The sequence below is a fragment of the Astatotilapia calliptera genome, chromosome 7, assembly GCF_964374335.1.
Source record: "Astatotilapia calliptera chromosome 7, fAstCal68.1, whole genome shotgun sequence".
Lineage (NCBI taxonomy): Eukaryota > Metazoa > Chordata > Actinopteri > Cichliformes > Cichlidae > Astatotilapia > Astatotilapia calliptera.
The window spans coordinates 58,800,693-58,821,045 of record NC_137428.1 but is presented as its reverse complement, the minus strand read 5'-3'; the positions used below and the strand labels follow the sequence as shown (position 1 = coordinate 58,821,045).

Here is a 20,353-nt window from a genome sequence, read left to right as displayed (position 1 = left end):
GCTCAGGTGAAGGCTAAAGTGTAGGTCCATAGTATTCCCAATACTCTTGTGCAATGTAAGACAGAAAGCAACGCTTGCATTTGTTATGCATATCTTATGTGGCTGTATGTAGGTCCAGCTATTACTTATCATTACTTGTCTTCAATAGAAGTATTAAAGAAGGTTTTGCTATCTATCTATCTATGTATGGTTTAAAAACTCGAGAAACACTTTGTATCGTTCACGCACAGCAGACTGCAGTGACTGAGACCCCACGGTGAAGCAGGAGCTCTTGAAACCGGAGCGTCCACTGAGTGGCGCCGCAGCCCGCAACTTGCACAGCACAGGCAGGCAGCCTGCTCTTCCCCCCCGCTACACGCTGCGGGCTAATCCGCTCACTCACTCCGTGTTGGGTTACAGTGACAAGGGCCCTGTCTGAACCACGACTTTTAGAAAGATAATATTACAGGTAGGTGCAAGCCGCGGACCGTGTCACTATCGATAGACAAATTAAGCATTGAAAAACAAGACCATGACCCAGAAATTCTCGCTTTAATCGGGTCACCGTGCTCGTTTTCATCACTGAGTGATAATGGCACCTCTCACTGTCCTTACCATTTGAAGTCCCCTAACCGCAACCTGTAGCTTTTGGGGCAGAGAAAATTGTCCAGCTGGACGCCTTGTATTGGTGCCTTTGTGTGTGTTTTGAGCCATTCCTGCCTGCTGATAGCTTTATTTTTTTTAATTTTTTTTTTCTCATCAAGTTGAAGGTCGGTCCCTCCTATCTAATAAGCTGCAGTAAGGAGAACAGCTATAATCAAGGATGTAGCCTCTAATGTAACTTGAATGAAAATAGATGCGTTTAAAGAAATTCGAATAAACTCGTTGTCGGCTAATGTAACCAGCTTGTTTGCAGGCAGTTTTCCTCTCACTATATAAACCCATAGTTACTGCTGTTGAGGTGCAGGGATATTCGACTTATTTGAGTTAAATTTAAAGTTGCGCTGAAACAAATGGTTAAATTTTTCCGCTTTCGTCTTTATGTTTTTTTTGTTGTTGTTGTTTTTTTTGTTGTTGTTTTTTTTTTTACATTGGAAAGCACTTGGAAAAAGTCAGGTGCTGAAATCCTGGGATGCAAGCTGAAATCTTCCTCTGAAATAGGCCGAACAGAAAGTCTAGCTCCTACAGGGTTTTGTTCAGGGTTTCACGGAGAAAGCCCAATGCAAAGTGGGCCTACAGCCAACTGGGATGAATTCTAGGGTGGAACCTAAACAGATGGGAAATGGTATAAAGGTGAATACCAGGTCAATCTGAGCTTCACTGATAATGCTGTGGGCACTGCTCGTAGCAGTGTTTTAAAAGTTGACTTAAGAAAACAGATTGTATGGTCAGAATAAACTCTTAAGACCATATTGGAGCATTTTTTTTCCAGGCTTCTTTTGTCTAGATTGCCACAGGCGGAAGCAGCAGACACCAAATGGTCAAAAAATTGTTATCATTATGTTTGTCTGGAAAATCAGCAGAATGGGGGTGTTGATTTCCAGCGGGTGGGTTTTCCTTTGTCCCTTTTTTGTTCTAACCCAGATTTTCATATTTAACAGGCACACAGCTGATCCATCCTTCAGCACAAAACAGAGACAGTGAAGGTTAAAGCACTCTGCATGCATGGGACCATACTGCAGGTAATTAATATGTCAGCTCATTGAGGAGCTTCATCAATACATCTATCACTATATGAACTTCTGACTGGAGTAGCTCATATGGCATGCCGCATAGAGCACAGACTGGGAGTACATTTGTCCATTAGTAAACACTTCATAGAGTGTGTTGTGACTGGGGAGGCAGCGCGGCTCCTCTCTGTCCAGTTGCAGTCATTTTCGCCTGTCACCTCCTCATCGCTGTAAAAACACTTGCTGTGGCTTGGTAGATTAACAGAGAGCCCCCTAATGGAGTAATTACACTGAGCCAAACATCTATTTTTCACCTGTGCTCTGCCATTATTCTCTGTCCCCTATCCACTCCATTGGAAGTCACTTACTCTCCTTACAATGAGTTATCATTGACTGCCATTTAGACGTTCTGGAGCAATTTGTCTTACTGAGGCCACGCGCTAGCCTCATTGCAAAGAACAATCATTCTCCCTCCAATATATAAAACATTCATGGGAAAAAAGGAAGAGAAAATGCCCCACAAACAGATAGTAGAGAGTGGCTAATAGATACTATAAAGGTGACAGACAAGGAAAATAATGTAGGCGATTACTGGAGCAGCACCACCAGTACAAAAGCTTCAGGGACTCTACCACTGGAAAAAAAATCCTTTACGAGACAAATGTGTTAAATCGGTAGTATGCCAGATATTGGTGGTAATTGTTCTGGTGCGAACAAGTATAAGTCCTAAACTAAATTCAATGTCTGAACATTTACCATTATAATGTTATCTTTCACTTACTGCCATATTTAGTTTGTGTTCTGCAATGGGGTTATGAATGTAATATTTACTGTAACATTATGAAATTTCCTTTTTTGTTTGTGTATCTTTGACTGACTGGCTGTTATTAACTTTAAGGAAGTAGATGTTGTCCCATTAGCTTTTCTTTTTTCTTATGCAGTATTATAAAAACAAACCTTTTTTCCTCTGTAGGTCACTGTCTCCTACACAATAAAAGTGTGATTACAGTCCAAAAATAGTGAATAATGTAGAAAATGTTAAGCTCAGTATGGAAGCCAGAGTAACTATAGTTGCTATAGCATAAACTGCTCATGGATAATGCACCTCTGAGTCAGATTGACACAGCTCTTACAAAGACAAGCATTTATTTTAGACACTGGGCTTCACTGTTGGGCACAATCCAACTCACATCCCACTCAGCTTCACTAGAAAGGGTTAATGGTGTTCTTAACTCGGTGTTTTGTTAGATTAGTCTCTCCCACTGCTTAACACAATGACAAATAACCATTATTCTTTTTCTTGCACTGATAATCAGGACAACTTAAACATTTCTTACTAGCAGAAGTGAAACCATTAATCCTCGGTGATACTGCTGATAAGTGGTGACTTTGGAGTAATGGCCCTGTCACCTTAAAAAAAGAGAGAAAATTTGAACAATTAAAACAAGATGCCTATTACATTTTGTGCATCCCATCTATTTGTGTCATCAGGAGGCATCAACCAGTTCTAATAGATTAAATAATAAAATGAAATTTTGTTCATTGTTATAAAGGAAGATATCTTTCATGCTGAAAAATAATGTTTTAATGCAGTAATTGGCTTTTTCAGGGTGGAATAAATAGAAAATATAGCAGTAAGTTTGTCTTTTTCTATTGGCTATATTGGCTATATTGTTTGTGTCAGCTTAAAAAATAAAGCAATGAAGATTCCTGTTGAGAAAGTGTTAACCTTTCCTGACTTAAATCTGGGGTGTAAAGTTATATGATATTCATCATAATCTTCAAAACTATTTACCTTTGTTTGAGTTTCATGCATATTATTAATAAATAAAATGTGTGTTTTCTTTATATCATGGCCATTAATAGTCAATTAATCACTAAATGTTATTTTCAAGTTATAATGCCCAAAACTGATTAGTTTAGCTTCACTATTAAGATAGTTATACTGTTTTTTTTGTCTTATACTAAATTAAACCTTTGGTTTGCATTGTGTGCTAGGAAAAAACAAAATTTGTTGCTTAATTTTGTGCTCTACAACGTTTTAGACCCAAGCATTTGATGAAATCGTTTGATAGCGACATAATCAAAGAAGCAAATTATTTGAGGTAAGTTGGAAAATTAATGAAAACCAAATTTATAGCGTTGTTATATGGCGTTACATACCAAACAGTGATTTAATCCACAGCTAGGGTAGACAACAATGAGGGAAAGATTCATTTGTAGACTCTAATCTTTTTTTTAATCTTTGCCTGCAGTACTCTGGGTGTAACAAGCCATAACTGCCCCTCTCTCAGATGTGCAACATATGTTGTGGTTTATATTGCAGTTGTATGTTCCTAAGTTGGAGTAGTATAAGGTCTATCTGAAAGTACTAGACACTACATCATTCACTATGGACCTTTTGAAAACATTCTTAATGGACTGTGAAACACAGCGATAACTGTTTAAATATGAGCTAACCACCAGTGCCATAAGGAAATATTCAAAGACCTACATAGGCTAATTGAAATTCTCACAATGCAATTATCTTCTCCATCATATATTCCATTTGCCAATATGGTTTTCTCCCAGACTAATCTGTTGTTGTTGTTGATACCCAGAGGTGTTGTACTGAAGGATGCTAATAATCACATAAAATTAAGTTTTCTTTTTTTATTAAGTGCAGTTTGACATTATACGCATTTCTTTTTTCATTTAACAACTTTAGATATCTTACATATAATAAATATTCCCTTCATGACATTCTTTTCCTTAAATTAAGAAAAAAGACATCAATTTCACTGTACATTTGTTGATACTATATTGTTAGCCTCATTGACAGTTTCGTGATAACCGACACAGTCACATTCTCTTGGGTGTAATTGATTTAATATTAGAATAATATGAAAACATACCTGCTTAATTGCTCAGGGCTGTTCAAGATGGGAAAATCTGTTCAAGTTTGAGTTTCAGTCATTTTTATTCTTGTTTATTTCATTAAGTACACTGGCATTCACTGAGAGTCAAAGTAGAACTAATTAGCCAGTTGAATATTTGTGAGTTAGCCCATACCACCCTTAAAACAGATGGGGAAGAAAAATCTGCTTACCACCTGATTAATCTTCATGTGTAATTAGTTTTATATATAAATTTGAAAGAAATCTTGTCTAAAATCATATCTAAAAGTGATGATTGATAATAAAAGTGAAATATAAAACATCTAAACAAATATACTAGGTTCAACAGCATCCCTTGCATCTATCCTGTTTGAAAATATAGCAGCTTTGGAAGCCATTATATAACATAATTTGAGAATCTACCTACCATTACATACAAAAATTGTATTTTCATAGTTCTTAAAGTCTTTTTATTATATAATAATATTCGTGACATATCCAGCATACTTTGTACCTTCTTATTCAACAAGCCAAACTCATGATTCTTTGCTACCAGCACAGTTCCATGCACTCGATACTTAGTATTTCTATAGCGGTAGCTATGTTTTGATCAAAGGGGTTCAGGGGCCTGAGTTTGAAATCCCCCAAAGCCCATTTTGGCTACTCTTTGTTTAGCCCATTGGCACTCTGACCCCATGCTTCTCAGACTTTGAACTCAAAGCTTGGAAAAGCCGTATCGCTTCTTTAAACACATTATCAGTGGGCTAGGTTTTAAGAATATCACTAATCTAAGAGAAAAAAAAAAAAAAAAAGAATATCACTAATCATCTTAAGGTTTTAGTGCAGTGTAGCAGTATAGTTAAGAGACGGGATCCATTTACTGGCATGGGCACTGTAAGGAATTTTCAATGAAATCTATGATAACCTAATGGCAGCAAGTGGTTTGTAAGTTTATGTATTCAGATTAAAGTAGCAGTGTGGGTGCAATTTTGTGGAAAATACAGCATATGAATATCATGGGGCATGACTGTATCTGCTTAGCATCTTCCAAGTAGCATCTTAACACATGGTGCCCAGCATTTTTTTCTTCTTAATTTCACTTACTTTCCTCTGAAATGGATCCAGTAGCCTTCAAAGTACAACACTAGAACTTTGCCCTTATCCAAATCACATAAAATGTTTTTTCGTGCATATTTCCCATTTCATCTTCCGTCTCCAAAACTAAAAAATTCAGTGCACTGAAACCAGATTCACTAATGCAAAAACAGTCATTAAGACAAAATGTAACATTTAGCATACTTTGTGTATCAGGTTAATACCTCTTCCTACACATTAGAGAATCTGGCTTGGATTTTAATGCCAGGCCAAGTTTAAAGTTTAATATATTTTGTATAACTGTCAAGAATTTGACATGGACCTTTTGAAAGGGTATCCTTCACATATTTAGATAATATACTGCAAGCTAATTGACTTATTTTTTTAATCTAATATGTGAATTTAGAGTTTTCTTTTTGCCTCTGGATGTAGAGTATAACATTTTCCTCTCAGTAGTCTAATTTTTTTTGGACTAAAAATGTATTTTTCTACTTCTATTAACTGTTCAATAACTTTTAAAAAAATGACAATGGGGAGATTTGCTTTGCTTTTTAAAACAATTTACAAATCAACTTTAATTTTAGCATTTCTCTGGTCATTTTTCCAGTGTGTCATCTACTCATAATAACAGTTTCTAGTTTCTATATTCAAATTTTTTTTAATTTCCTTTTGACCTAAAGTAGGACCATACTGTGCTTTTTCAAAAGTGCTAGTGACATGTTACAATTCTAGTTAGCAACTGAGTGTTTCTTCTATTACCAGTTGTCCTAGGTTAATGCAAAGCCTTGTTTTGACCCTATCCTGTTTGCCATGTTAATTATTTCTTTCTGCAGTTGTGGGTATTCTCTGAGTCTTGATTAAAAAGTCAGCAGCTTGACTATCTCGGCATGGATTTAACAATTAGGAGAGCATCATTCTGAAGACAACTGTGTATGCTAACACAGGCTTGTCACTAAACAGTATATATGGAAAGTATGTAAAGTGCAAATAGCCCCCTAAGATGGTGTCTTCAAACTGGATGTTATTGTCATAGCCAGCAGGCATGAGTTGCTGCATAAAGTCAAACAGCCATACTTTGTTCGTGTTAAGAAGTCAGTGAAGTCGTAATAAGAACACACAAGAAAACAGTGAGAAAATGAAAATAAACATCACTTCATTCGTTACCTCAGTAAACAGTTTTCGGAGGTGTTTTCAATATATGTGAATATTTGAATTATGCTTCCATTCCCACTCGTCATACCTGGCCAAAGGACCAACCAAAATGACCTGAAGTTTTAGGTTTTTTTTTTGCAATTTGTATCATCAGACAAGCAACCCACTGCACTCATGGTGTCACAGCGTCACTAATCTAACACAAATGTAAATAATGAACAGCACACAAAACTGAACTGTACAGATGGTGGAAAAAACATGAAGAATTTAGCATGACAGACTAGACATAACAGTGTATAAACCTAGCTCAATCCCGAAATGTCCCTGACAAGCCCACATGGGAAACAACAATATAAACTCTACACTTCCTGCAACCCTTCCTAGTAATTAAAAGCCTATTTGAGTTAAAATGTTTTGTCTTAATTCACAGTTATAATGAAGCAAAGTAAAAACAGAATTATTGTTTGCTGTGTAGTTGTATCTAACACGACTGGTTAGGGGTATGTGACTATATCATGTTAAAGAAATGTCATGTGGTTTGAAAAAAGGCAGATTAAAACAAAACTAGATATACTAATTGTGAGATACTCTCTTAAGCTTTTAAATTTCATATCACAGGCTTGATTATCCTACATTTATATCCACTCACATTATTTTTTCACTGAAACAGATAATGGTCTTTGTGACCTTAAAAAAATGTGTACATGAACGTACGATTACACGCACGTCTCTCTTGGCCCTTTCACTCGACTCACACCTCTTGAGTCTCAACAATTCCTATGATTAAGATTTGGCACCTTGAATTACATTGTCTTCATCTAGAAATATTTCAACTGGATTTCTGCCGCTCTAAAGGGAGCTGAAGATAAAGGAGAAGAAGGTAAAAACACATCCTGTTGTGTGAATCCTAGAGAAGGCCTTGAACCCTGCCATTCATCCCTTTCACTTCATCAGCTGAGTCTAATTGCCAGAGAGGACAGGATACCCAGGACCCAATTGTTCTTTATCCTCTTTGGAGCCTCTGAGGCATGAAAAGCGAAAGGCCTGCTTTTGATCTTTTTTTTTGTTAGTTTTTTTCTGTCATCCCCTACTATCCTTTCCCTTAGAATGAGACACTCCTTTCACACTGTGCCCCCTTCTTCATCCACGCAAAATAATTATCAAGCTCTGCTTCATCAAATAATGGTGGATATTGGAGGTCATGATTGGGAGGGCCAGAGGTCTGCAGGGTGGCCCTAGGATGTGGTGAAGCGTCCATCTAATCTTAGAGGCAGGATCCTTAACTGTGGCTACCTTTATATACCTTGACCCTCGGTTTTCGTTTGTCTGTCCTAATGAGACCCTCTCATGCAGCCAGTGCTATAGAGGTCTTGCAATGGCAGGGTTGGGAGGCCAAAGTACAATGAGACGTAGGGCTGGGCTGAGACAAGGGCACATCTGTGCTATCTTATTAAGCCTTGGAAAAGAGCTCATGCGTTTCAACGGCCCATGCGCTCTGAGAGCAGATCTATTGACACCTACTTGTCCTTTGCGGTTAACACACCCAAGGCACACCCAAGTTTTTGTTAGAAGCAGTTGCTGGCGTAGCATTTAGTATGGCAAATTATTTAACATGCTTTGGACGACCATATGTAGAGATGAAAGATGAAAAAAGCAATTTAGCAATAATAAGACAACCCCTTGATCTAGAGAAATGACAAGGATGTAAGAGCCAAATTTTGCAAAAAGAAATAGTTTTCATAGCTGAAAATTGTGGATGCCAAAATATGTCTGAATACACAATTTTGCTTGTTTGTTTGTTAATTCAGAAGCATATTTGAAATATTTGTATTTGTTACTTAAGGACTAGTTGCTATCCATGTCTTAAGCATTTGTAGAAATTTTGCAGAAATTTGACAGAATAAAATGCTTACTAAAAGTCTAGCTGAAAAAAAAAATCATATCTTGACGTACTTTGTGAAAAAAACAATAACAAAAAAAAAACAACGGGACATAGGATAACAACCCTAACGATCTGTCTACATTGTAAAAGGGACAGCATGATATACTATAAGTAGACAAATGACAAACAAAAACACAAGTAGGCAAACAAAAACCTTTAAGCAATCATGTTAAGCATGCCTAACATCTGAGCACTGTGTGAGAACAAAGCAGGGCTCCTGTCAGTGCATCGATCCACTCCTGAAGGCACACATCCATAGCTCTCTGATTGCTCCCTGCCTCTTGCGTCTATCTCTCTCCCCCGCGCCTCTAACTCTCTGCTCTGGCTCCTTTCTGAGAGTGGGCTTATTGATCTAGCCTACTTCGTTGGAGTTAACTCACTGATAAAGCCTGACCAAGGGCTTCCAATGGCCTAAAAGAGTTTGGAGAGCTAGCGAGAAAGGTCATCGGAAAGAAAAGTCTTTATATTAACAAAAATATTTTGTCCTCATGTTCATTCAAGTTGGTTTATTAACTGTACAGACTCAGGTTTTTCCAGTTGTACTGAATTATTGTCTTCCTATGTTGACGAGGCTTTTAATTGTTGGCAGCTGAAAGAGTATAGTTATTCATCCTAAGCCATTAACCCTTATCAGATTTGATTAACCTTTCATATTATAGTCCTTATGGAAGAGTTAGGGTTACTAATTTGAAAAGTGTTATAATGCCAAGTAGACTGGTTAGAATCTTAAAATTTTGCATGATTTTGGGATGTTGAACTTGATAAAGTCATTTATTTTTTAAACATGTTTTAGTTGAGTAGGTAGTAGGAAATCAAATCAATATACAGTATGTATATAAACCATAATTATTTGGTTCACCTGCTTACTATTTACATTCTATCCATGACTGTACTGATGAGATTGCATTATGTATGCATCTAATCAAGTGGTTAAATCTACCTTCTGAATGCACTGTACTGACTCTTGCAATGGTTTTGGCATCGTTGTGCAAGGCATTTGTCATTCTCTCGTTCCTGATAACTCACACACATCATACAACAGGACTTTTGCAGTGAATATATTGAGCAGAATTCACACTGTAGTAAATCAGTAGCTTCAGTGATTCATTCATTCATTTGTAAGTGCAGCTGAAGTAGTCTGGCACAATGCACTGAGTTACACTCCTTATTTAAAAAAAGAACTTGGATCTGTAAAGGACTGTGTTTGCTATAATAAAGTAGAGGAATGCTATTGTAATTCAGCTTTGGTCAGTGACCTGACCAGGCTGGTAAAGATAGCATTTGCAGATGAGTTATTAAAGCTTTTCATTTTAATCGGTGGTTTATTCTACTATGAGCCACCTCTGGTATGATTCACTAGACATGAGGAAATAATTCATGATAAAATAAAGATTTAGAAATATTCTTACAACTATTTTTAAGTGTATTGCAGTCCTCAAAATAATAAAAAATGTCTACAATTTTCTCCAGAAAGCTTACACAATGATCTCAAAAATCAGTGTTTCTTAAAAAATGTGACTCATGTTTTGTGTGTCAGTATGTGTAATCGTGTCTCCAGAGTGTGATTACATTGTATGTCAGTTTGTGTATATTTTTGCAAGTGTGTTGTGCTGTCATGTTTGTGGCATTCCATGTGGGAGGGTCTGTTGATAAGTAAGCCATCTGTAGTGTTCTGCCGAACGACATGTTGTAAAGCGCGATTTGAGAGTGTGGAGAGACTTGACTTGACAAATCTTGGCACATAATGAGACAGAAGGGAGTAAAGGCAGAAGTCTGTCCAGAGATAAACAATTAGATTTGTCCCTGAGGTAAAGGCCATGCAATGCAAGGACTCTCAGACTAACAAAATCAATATGGCTTCCAGTAAGAACACTCAGGGGGTAGAGTGATGAAGAGGTTATCATTCATTTTTCAGATTAGGACACACATACAGAATGAAGAACAGTCTCGCTTTAAAAATCAATATGATCACTGGCATGAAAGCTGCTTGTCAGTGATGGATAGATTTGAAAGTATGCATCTGCTATTCAACTGTCTGTCAGATATAGTCGGTGTAATGAGATGTGATAACATAGATCAACAGGGATACTGAACTGAGCTAGTCAAGCCAGTTTTCGTCAGCAGCCAATTGTGAGAGGCTCTTAAAGGAGACAGCACTGGGGAATGATATTTTCACACCCCCATATAAAACCACAATGGAGCATGAGCCATAGACGGAATGGGCAGTCCCTTCACATTGCATTCCCTCTTAGGCCCTGCCCAGACTTGCAGGTCTAATCTAACATCTCACCACTGTTCCCAGCAGGGCTCACAAGGGTAGCACTGCCAGGGCAAGAAGGGTTGGACTGTTAGAGGAAGGGTGTCCCATGTTGCGCATGGACTGGCTTTAAAAACGACAACAAAAAGAGACAATGAATGGTTTTGGGGTGGGAGTGGGGGCAACCGCAACTTGTGTGCAACTGCTGTTAGACAGCGAAGTCTCCTCAGAGACGCTGAGTCGCTGACCATAAAGGTGTGAGTCTGCGCCGCGGCCAGCCTGTCACCTCATCTCCATGGAAACAGTGACGTGGTACCCCAGTGGGCTTGTTTCTGCTGTGGCCTGGAGGAGCAAGATCACTTGGGGATGTAGTCTGGCCATCACCTGGGCTTCGGGGGGGCGGGAGGCATAGCTTTGATGACCTTCAACAACCTGCCAGTCTGTCATCGCGGTCTGGGGAATAACATGAAAAAAAAAAATCAGCTAGGGATTTGTGTAAAGACATTGTTCACTGGGCCATTTTAGCTTTGGATGAGGTTCTTTGTTCCAATGGGAATCAAAGCTAGTGAAGTATACTTTTCAAACCATTTCTTTCCCCTGTATTACCTTTACCTTAAGATTTTATATAAGATTTTTATATGTGAAAATTTAATAAACTTAAATTTGGCGATTTATGATTAAACATTTTGATTGAAAATTCAATTTGTTATATTTAAACTGCAATATTAAACAAATTCCAATAGAATGCACGTCTGGACACAGTACAACCCAACAGTTTAGTCTGGAACATTTTTATTATACGGAATCTACACCATATCATCATCAAAATACTAGGGCACTCTCAAAATGTAATAAATAAATCAGTTTTTCTTAGTGGAGATGGAGCTTTAACTTCATTATTGATTAAACATGCCGATCTTATTATTGATGAATTAACTCTTTAAAAAGTGAATTCTAGAATCTGTTGAAATTGTTGATTATTGATTTTCTTAGACCAGAAAACTCAATAATATACTAATTTCAATGAAAATTTATAACAAAAGAAACCCCACACACATTGTCCACATTCACAATTGAAAAGCTGGATTTTGTAACTTTAGGCATTATTTATTTAAAAATGAATGATATGATAAACCAGTTTTTATATGTGTTGCACAATTTATATATAATTGTCTTTTAAATTGATCATTGCTTTTTAACTTTTGCCACTCTATTTAAGAAAGATATTTTGGTTCCTTTTTGTGGTTTATAGAATAAAACATCACAAAAGAGGAATGCATAATAGAGAAACTTGCTATCTTCTTCGGTTTCAGGGATGTGCACACTAGAGTAGTAAAAATTCAGCATGATTAGATACATAATCAGGAACATCAGAGTAATTTCAGTGTAGTGTTATAGACTATTGTTGGTATCACTGTGATAAATTATTGCCAAATGGAATCTCAAATCTTCTTCATTTGAGTGTAAAGCAGCGCCATCCAAACCATTCCCTGGAGACACTTGTGTTGTATTATCTGACAAACCAGTACAGGAGATTCTGTGGAAAAATCTGTGCTTTCTTCCTTTCAGCCAAAAAGAAAGAGGGTTTTGAATGGAGTGGTGATTCTTTATGCAGAGCTGAGACGCGACACCTACCAGACGGTGAGAGATGGCAAGCCCTAATAATACAGAGCTGTACAATGGTTCTGACAGGCGAGCAATAAAGCAATCAGGGTCCCAGGCATTCCAAATCTCTTTACCGCCCACCCTCTAACAGACTGAGAGATGGGCGGATGACCTGTGAGCTGTCAATCATGGGGGATACCTGCTGGAGCCTGATCAGGGAGAACTGAGGGCACCAGTCCATCAGATCTGTTTTCACACTCCAGACACTAACATTGCAAGCATAACCACAGACACAAAAAAGCTGCACCGCCTCGCTCTTAATTAGGAGATGTGTGTGTGTGCGTGTGTTGTTTGGGGGTGGACTTGTTTGGTTTAAATGGGTATGGGAGTGTCTTAGATATAGGGGGGATAGTAAGTGGAATCCCAGTGAGACAGAAAATAACCTTTTCCCTTGATTTAGGAATCAGGCATTGATCTGTCATGCTGTTTTGTACAAGTAAGAGCTCTCTCAGCATTGCTTCTCTGTGTGTATATGCAGTGTGTGTATGCGTGTGTGTGTGATCGGGGGGTGGGGGGGCTTGTTCATTAGCTATCTGTAGCCCATTCCAGCAAATAGATCACCATAATTCTGTGGTTAGTTAATGGCTTTCTGGTGTTTCCTCTAGAGTCTTCCTGTCTGAGGGCTGACTGCTAAAACTCCTCCACTGTTTTTTTTCTCTTTTTTCCAAGTGGGGAGTCTTGTGTTCTGCTGCCTAACTCAGAAAATTGGCTTCAGCCAGTGGCCAAGTCTGCGAGCAGTCTGGCCACATGGATTCACATTAGAGAAGTAAAAGCAACATCACAAAAAACATGCTGATCTGACATACTGTCTCACTGACTGGAATCATATTGGATCTCCACATTGAAAACCTGTCAGTAAAAGGATATTTTCTCACAATAAGTAGCTATATTTCATTGTTCTCTTTCTCCCTGGAAGACTTTGAATTTTAAATTTAACAAATTTAACAAGTTCAACATTAAATACATAAAAGTGAGACGTTATATGAATTTTGTTTTTATTCATAGTTTTTTTTATTGTCTTTCCTTGGATGGAACTAAGTGCAATACTTTTTTCAGATTCACTGAAACTCCATCAGGCATTAGTATAAAATGGTCTGTAAGTACTTTTTCAAACTTTTTGGAACAATGTTTAATCATAAAATGGGTCGATGACAGCATTAACATGAAATGTTATTTATTTGGAGGAGAAACCAGAGCTCCCAAAGAAAACCCACAAAAACTTTCCAAATCCACACATCTCAGCATCTGGGCTGACATCAAGTATTAATAAATCTGTAAATTCTTTGACAGGTCACAATTGCATCTTGATTGATTTGTTTTTTTGTAAACTTTTTCCCTAGAAGAGCATTTTTGGACTTTTGTGTCCTGCACTTGTGTAGTGTGGGTTTGACTTTGAAGAGCAATGCCAAATTCTATATTTCAAGCAATGGCTTGCCTTTTTCTTTTGATGTTTGCCAAAAAAACTTAAATCAAATGAAATTGATTTAATTTGAATGTAAGTCACAGAAAATCATCATCTAATTTAATGGCTCACTTTGTTATTAGTTTGTTTTAGGTAGGTTTGTTATAGCTGCCCATATAGACTGATAGCATATTGATCCCAGTGTCTTCATTGATTTTGGTTATAGGTCCAATTCTTTATTGATTTTCTTATTTATTCTTGGTCAGTTTTCTGTTTGGAAAATACAAACCTACACATGTTTTCATTGTCAGCATGACTATTGTATTACCTGAAGTCTGATTACTGAGAAGAAACAGAAAAACAAAACAAAACATATAATTCATTTAGATTTCCAAACATTTCAGTGCTGTTTGACCTGCTGGTATTTATTAAAAAATGTTGCTTTTTAGCTAAAACTGGATCTTGAGTCCCATCTATTCTTATCCCCACCAAGGACAGGTGATTGCTAAGAAAGGCATTATATTTTTGGGCTCTGTCCATCCCGTTTGTGTGAATGCAATATCCCAGGAATGCTTGGGATAATAAAATGAGGAAATCTCTTTAAATTTGGCCACAAGTGTCCAAGGGCTCAAGGATGAACTGATTAGAATTTAATCATAAATTGTCTACTAGAAAAAAAAGAGTGATGAATGGAAATAATGAGACATTCTATCCAAAAGACCAGAGGCCATCCAAAAAAGAGACCACTCACAGTAAGTCTGTAACTTCTTTCACATTTGGGTGGTTATTTAATTTATAACAATAGTACTAGGTGTCTACCTTGAAGCTTTATTGATTGTGGATATCTTGTAAATTATAAAACATATGTATGTATTTTATGGCAGCACGGTGGCACGGTGGTTAGCACTGTTGCCGCACAGCAAGAAGGTCCTGAGTTCAATTCAACCATCAGGCCGGGGTCTTTCTGTGTGGAGTTTGCATGTTCTCCCCGTGTTTGCGTGGGTTCTCTCCGGGTACTCCGGCTTCCTCCCACCGTCCAAAGACATGCAGCTTGTGGGGATAGGTTAATTGGATAATTCAAATTGCCACTAGGTGTGAATGGTTGTCTGTCCCTATGTGTTAGCCCTGCGACAGACTGGCGACCTGTCCAGGTTGTACCCCGCCTTTCGCCCTATGACAGCTGGGATAGGCTCCAGTGCCCCCCGCGACCCAGAAAAGGATAAGCGGATGGATGGATGTTGTATTTTAGAATTTTGTGTTTCTTTATAAAGAACAACAACTTCATGTGCAGCTTTGTTGGCCAGGCAAACACATAAATGGAAGGTTTTTTGTTTTACTTAACAAATAGACACACTGCTATATACAGACACACATATACATTACATATGCATATGCAGTATGTATACAGAAACATAATATAGAAGCATACAACTCCAAGCAAATAATTGTTTGCTCTGCACATACTTAATTGTTTCCTCTTTTGACTCTCCTTTACTTCATATGAACTATACTCGGCTGTTTCTGCCAGCAAGTCTACATAAAGCAACTGTGCATTACACGTTCAAAGAAAAATATCATAAATCACATTTTTAATTGTCCATGTTAAAGTAAATGGGCCTAGGTCTAGTATTTAGAAGGCTATAATAAAATACTGCATAGAGTAAGTGTTGTGTTATACGTTGCCAAATAAGGAGTGCAATGTCAGTCTTGTTTTAATTCTACAAACTCAATAATTACTACTGATTTAATTTCACATCAAATCATTTTCTGACTGAAGATTTCAAGGTTGCTGATGTCAGCATCACCACATCCAGCATCACCACAGCTGGCTGTGACAGCTGTGATGCCACTGAGATAACCCTATATTATACGTTTACATCACTGCCACACAAAAATCCACTGAGGTCAGAAAAGCCAAATTTGTATAAGTAAGGAGTTGCTGGTTAAGTTCATCAGACGTTCTGCTGTTGAGCACCAAGATGGCTGTAATAGCAATTGTCGTCTGATTTTTGCTTGTTGACAGATTGCCTTTTGATTGGTCTTTAGCTAACTTTGGGTATGAAGTTGCTTTGAGATACAAAGCTGATTTCCTAGTTATGAGTGCAATATATGTGGTTAAGCTGAGATCCTGTGGGACTTTCAGATACAGTCGGACGAAATGGTAGTGGCTAACCAACTGGACATAGTGGTGGTAGACAAATACAAGAAGACGGCCGTAGTGATAGATGTAGCAATTCTGTATGACAGCAACATCAGGAAGAAGGAAGACGAGATGCTTGAGAAGTACCAAGGGCTCAAAGAAGCGCTCAAAAATATGTGGAGGGTGAAGGTAACAGTGGTCCAAGTGATAATCAGAGTGGATCCCAGGAACAACATTGGAGATCTCAGTCCAGAAGAGTGCAGTCCTAGGAACAGCCAAAATACTTTGTAGAACCCTGAAGCTCCCAGGCCTCTGGTAGAGGACCTGAGCTTGGAGGATAGACATATATATATGTATATATATATATATATATATTTATTTACTGGTGTCTCTATATTTCTGTTACAATACATGCAGGCAGTTTGTGCTATGGTAACTTTACTTCAAGACTTGCTTTCAGTGTTATTCATATGTCCAGTAGGTTGTGTAAGCTGTTGTGCAACCCTTGGTACCTTGAGAGCCTGGACCTTCCTTGGAGCATGTCATTGGGAAAAAAATGAGTGAAAAAATGTTGATTCTAGTCACTTACTGTACCTTTGTCCAGGGCAAAGGTAAAGCATGGTGCAAAAGACTCAAGACACCTCTCATTTCTTTAAGTGGTCTTAAACAATGTGTCTCCTGGCTTTCTGGGGCTTTCTTTCAAAGTTTTCGTTTGTACATTGGCTGCTTTTTCTCTATTTTTTATGCTAGGTATGTAGTGTAACAATTTTCGGGATGAATGTTTTTCAGTCACTTAACACTGGCCTATGACTCATCGAACCATGAAAAAGCACCTCACTCAAAGAATGAATATGTTTGGTGTCTGCACACAACAGGCAACTTAGCAAAGAGCCAGTTTCAAACTACTACTTCTGTATCTTTAGTTACTTTGACTACTTAAAAAGATTTGTTCAATCTATGAAAAATGCCAATGGTAACACATTTTGACAGGCATAAAATATTTTTGCCCAACAAGTGGTTCCTCCAAAATTGGCAGATACTCCACTGTGTTCAGTGTGTAAATAGAAAACTGGCAAAAACTAGAAACTCTGGACAAAAGAAGAGGTGGCAGGACTAAAGACTGCCTATAGCAGGTAACTGAAAGTGATATATGGAAAAAGTACAATCACTTTTTCTTCCCAACTTTGTCATACAGTTACAACTTTTATATGTATAAATAAGAAAAAAAACCCTGACATATGACCTGAGAGATACGTCTTGGCCATTACCTAATCCATGTACAGTTTGCCGAAGCCTTGTCAGACAGGGTCTTAGTGAAACGATGACTGTCAAGAAGATATTTTTAAGTAAGTAAAACAGGGAGAAGTGTGCCAGATAACACAAGACATAGACAGAAAATGGGTAGCAAGAGGTCTCGGAGAGTGATGAAACTAAATTTCTCTTGGCCTCCTTTGTAAAACTTTTTTATGAAAACACAGTTGTGGCACTGTTATGGTTTGGGGCTGTATTTCAGCCAATGGTGTTGGGGATCTTGTCAAAACTGATTGATTAATGAACACAGAAAGGTATCGTGTGATTTTGATCCCCCATATAACACCATCTGGAAAGGGTTGATTTGCAGCAACTTTATTTTTCAGCTTAACAATGATCTCAAACATTCTGCCAGTGCAGTAAAAACATATCTGGATAGGAAAAAGAAACACAAAGAAACAATATCAGTTATGGATTGGCCGCCTTTAAGACTACTGAAAGGAATGACAAGAAAGCTTACCTAAAGAGGCAACACTGAAAACTCTGTCAGGCTCTACTTAACTTCTTAACTCATTAATCTTGCTTACACGCTTCTGTTCCTCTGCAGAGAGCTGTTGTTTAATACAAACAGTGCAGTAGCTGACGTTAGCAAAACGCTAACGTCAGCTACTGCACTGAAAAGATGATAGATATCCATTTTTGGGAAACTTAGGGTAACAAACATATGCTGAAGCAATGAAAGCATTGAGGAAGACAAATGCATTACATGTTTATCACTTTTTGTGCATGTCACATTGTTGCTATGAAATGCATTGGTGCATATTAATACCAGATCATATTAACATTATATCCTATGTGAACAGTTGACCTAAAAACTTCTGCCTGCATTGTATCTCAGTCGTTTTTGACAGTGGATGATTAGTTGCAGAAGTCTGTACTTAAAATGTCCCAAAGGTTTGCTTTCAGTTCTCCTTCACCTCCTTCTGTCTGGGAAACTACATGACTTCTAAAGTCTGATGTACAAGTTTACCATGCAAAGAAAGGCTGGTCTTTTTCCTTCCAGTTTTCTGATGTCATCCTGTTCTGAGAACCTGTATTTGATCTTCTGCAGCTGGCAGACCAGCTGATATGCATTTTATATGCCAGTGAAAAGAGACTTTACTGGACCATTTACCATCTGACATCACTCTGAAGTCTGGTTGAGGTACATCTGTCCATTGAAAGCAATGTTTAAAAGCACAGCAAGTTTTTCACATTTTTAAGTCATGCTATATAACTAAACATATATATCTGCATATAATGATTTTACCTGATCTCCAGACTTTCTTTAGTTTACTGCCAATTTATATGGTTATTTTTAAAAACACAGTGATTACTAATTTATTGCTAAGTGATTCTGCATATTTTTCTAGGGTTTCACAAAATGTTCTTTGTTAAATTTTGGAATGCATTCCAATATGCAGAGGGGTTTAACAATTAATGATAACTTTGTAATGAATTATAATTGTACCCAAGTCAACTACTCTGATTAAAGGCTCTAGTGAGCCAACATGGACAAAACAGAGAAAAAAAGAAACAAAACCAAACCAGTAAATATCTGGGAATGAGTAAAAGAAAGTAGTTTATGAACTGGTCCTGGCTGTTCTCTTGATATAGGCTGTTGTCATCATTTTTCCATTTCTCAAGTTCAGCGTGAACACACAGCAAAACAAATAAACTTGAATGCCTTTCCCAACAACATCTTCTCTTTATTGGCAGCTGATACATGAACAAGAGGTTGTCTTGGCTGGAAAAAAAAAGGAAGTGCTGAGGCGTTGCTGGACCTCCAGACCTTTTTGACCAGTGGTGTGTCATCCCTCACTTTGTCATGTTTAAGTAAAACCAATGCCCATTTAAAGCAGCATCCATCAGTGTTAGTTGAGAACAATGACATATTGCCTTTCTGCTACAATCAAAGCATCTGGATCTTTTCTCTACTCCCCCTCTTTTATTTATGGTAAACAGCCTGAATAACAGCTGGGCAATGGGATTTTACAAGTTAATCAATTGTTTGTTTGGAGCCACTGCGATGCCCCATATCCAACCATCTGCGAGTTAATGTTAATTTACCATGCTAATTTTTCCAGAGGCAACTGCATATCTATTGATTACTTCTTAAAAGATTTGTCTACACTTAGCATTATGAAATAGTTAATTTAGAAAATTGCACTTTTTAAGTATCTATATTGCAAGTGTGAGTATGTTTAATTTTGTTTCTAAGATATTGATTTTTAAGCCATAAGCGCAACTAAAACCACAGGAAAAAGAATCCATCTGGTGCTGATAAACTTATACAAATGGTCCAGAACAACCACAAAAGTACAAAAGCATCCCATCCACATTTTAAACAGCGCTGGGATGTCCTGAGGGTCATGTTAAGTTTCACTCACTGGTGGTGCATGCAGGTATGCACTGTTTATCCTGGACACTGTGAATCCTGTTGAAGTGAAGCTGTCTTTGTCTCTCCTCCCAGGTATTTATGCCTTTGGCAGGGTCTTGGTCTTTTGTTTCGCCCTGCTCCTCCTCAGCTCCACAAGGCGGCCCATGTGAACACAGGCCCCTCAAAGGTCAGTCATGAGTATCCCCTAACATGTAGCTAGCAATTCACATAATTGGTCTTGTACAAAGTAGGCATATTAACACAATTAATAAAAAATAAGTTTATTTGCTTTATAATAATTTATTTAAGTTTTTCAATATTGTATTTTTAAAAATATTTTGAAATACAAAAATGAAAAAGCACAGATAGCGTGAACATGTTTAGGAACCTGTTTATTTAGTGTAAAGCATTTGGTGCTACAGAAATAAAATTTGCTTACTTATTTAGCTTTTTACTCAGCAGAACAACATCAGCGCAACAGAAGAAGAATGTAGAAACACAAGCA

General features: G+C 37.6%; 1 long non-coding RNA gene across 1 annotated transcript in view; it reads left to right on the top strand.

The window, feature by feature from the left end:
* The first annotated feature begins 340 nt into the window (after positions 1 to 340).
* The window catches only part of LOC113026831 (uncharacterized), a 96,691-nt gene continuing 76,678 nt past the window's right edge, over positions 341 to 20,353 (top strand). The window contains exons 1-3 of the long non-coding RNA XR_003272958.2: positions 341 to 448; positions 1,581 to 1,661; positions 19,942 to 20,035. This is a non-coding gene — a long non-coding RNA (uncharacterized LOC113026831). The remainder of the gene's footprint in view (positions 449 to 1,580; positions 1,662 to 19,941; positions 20,036 to 20,353) is intronic.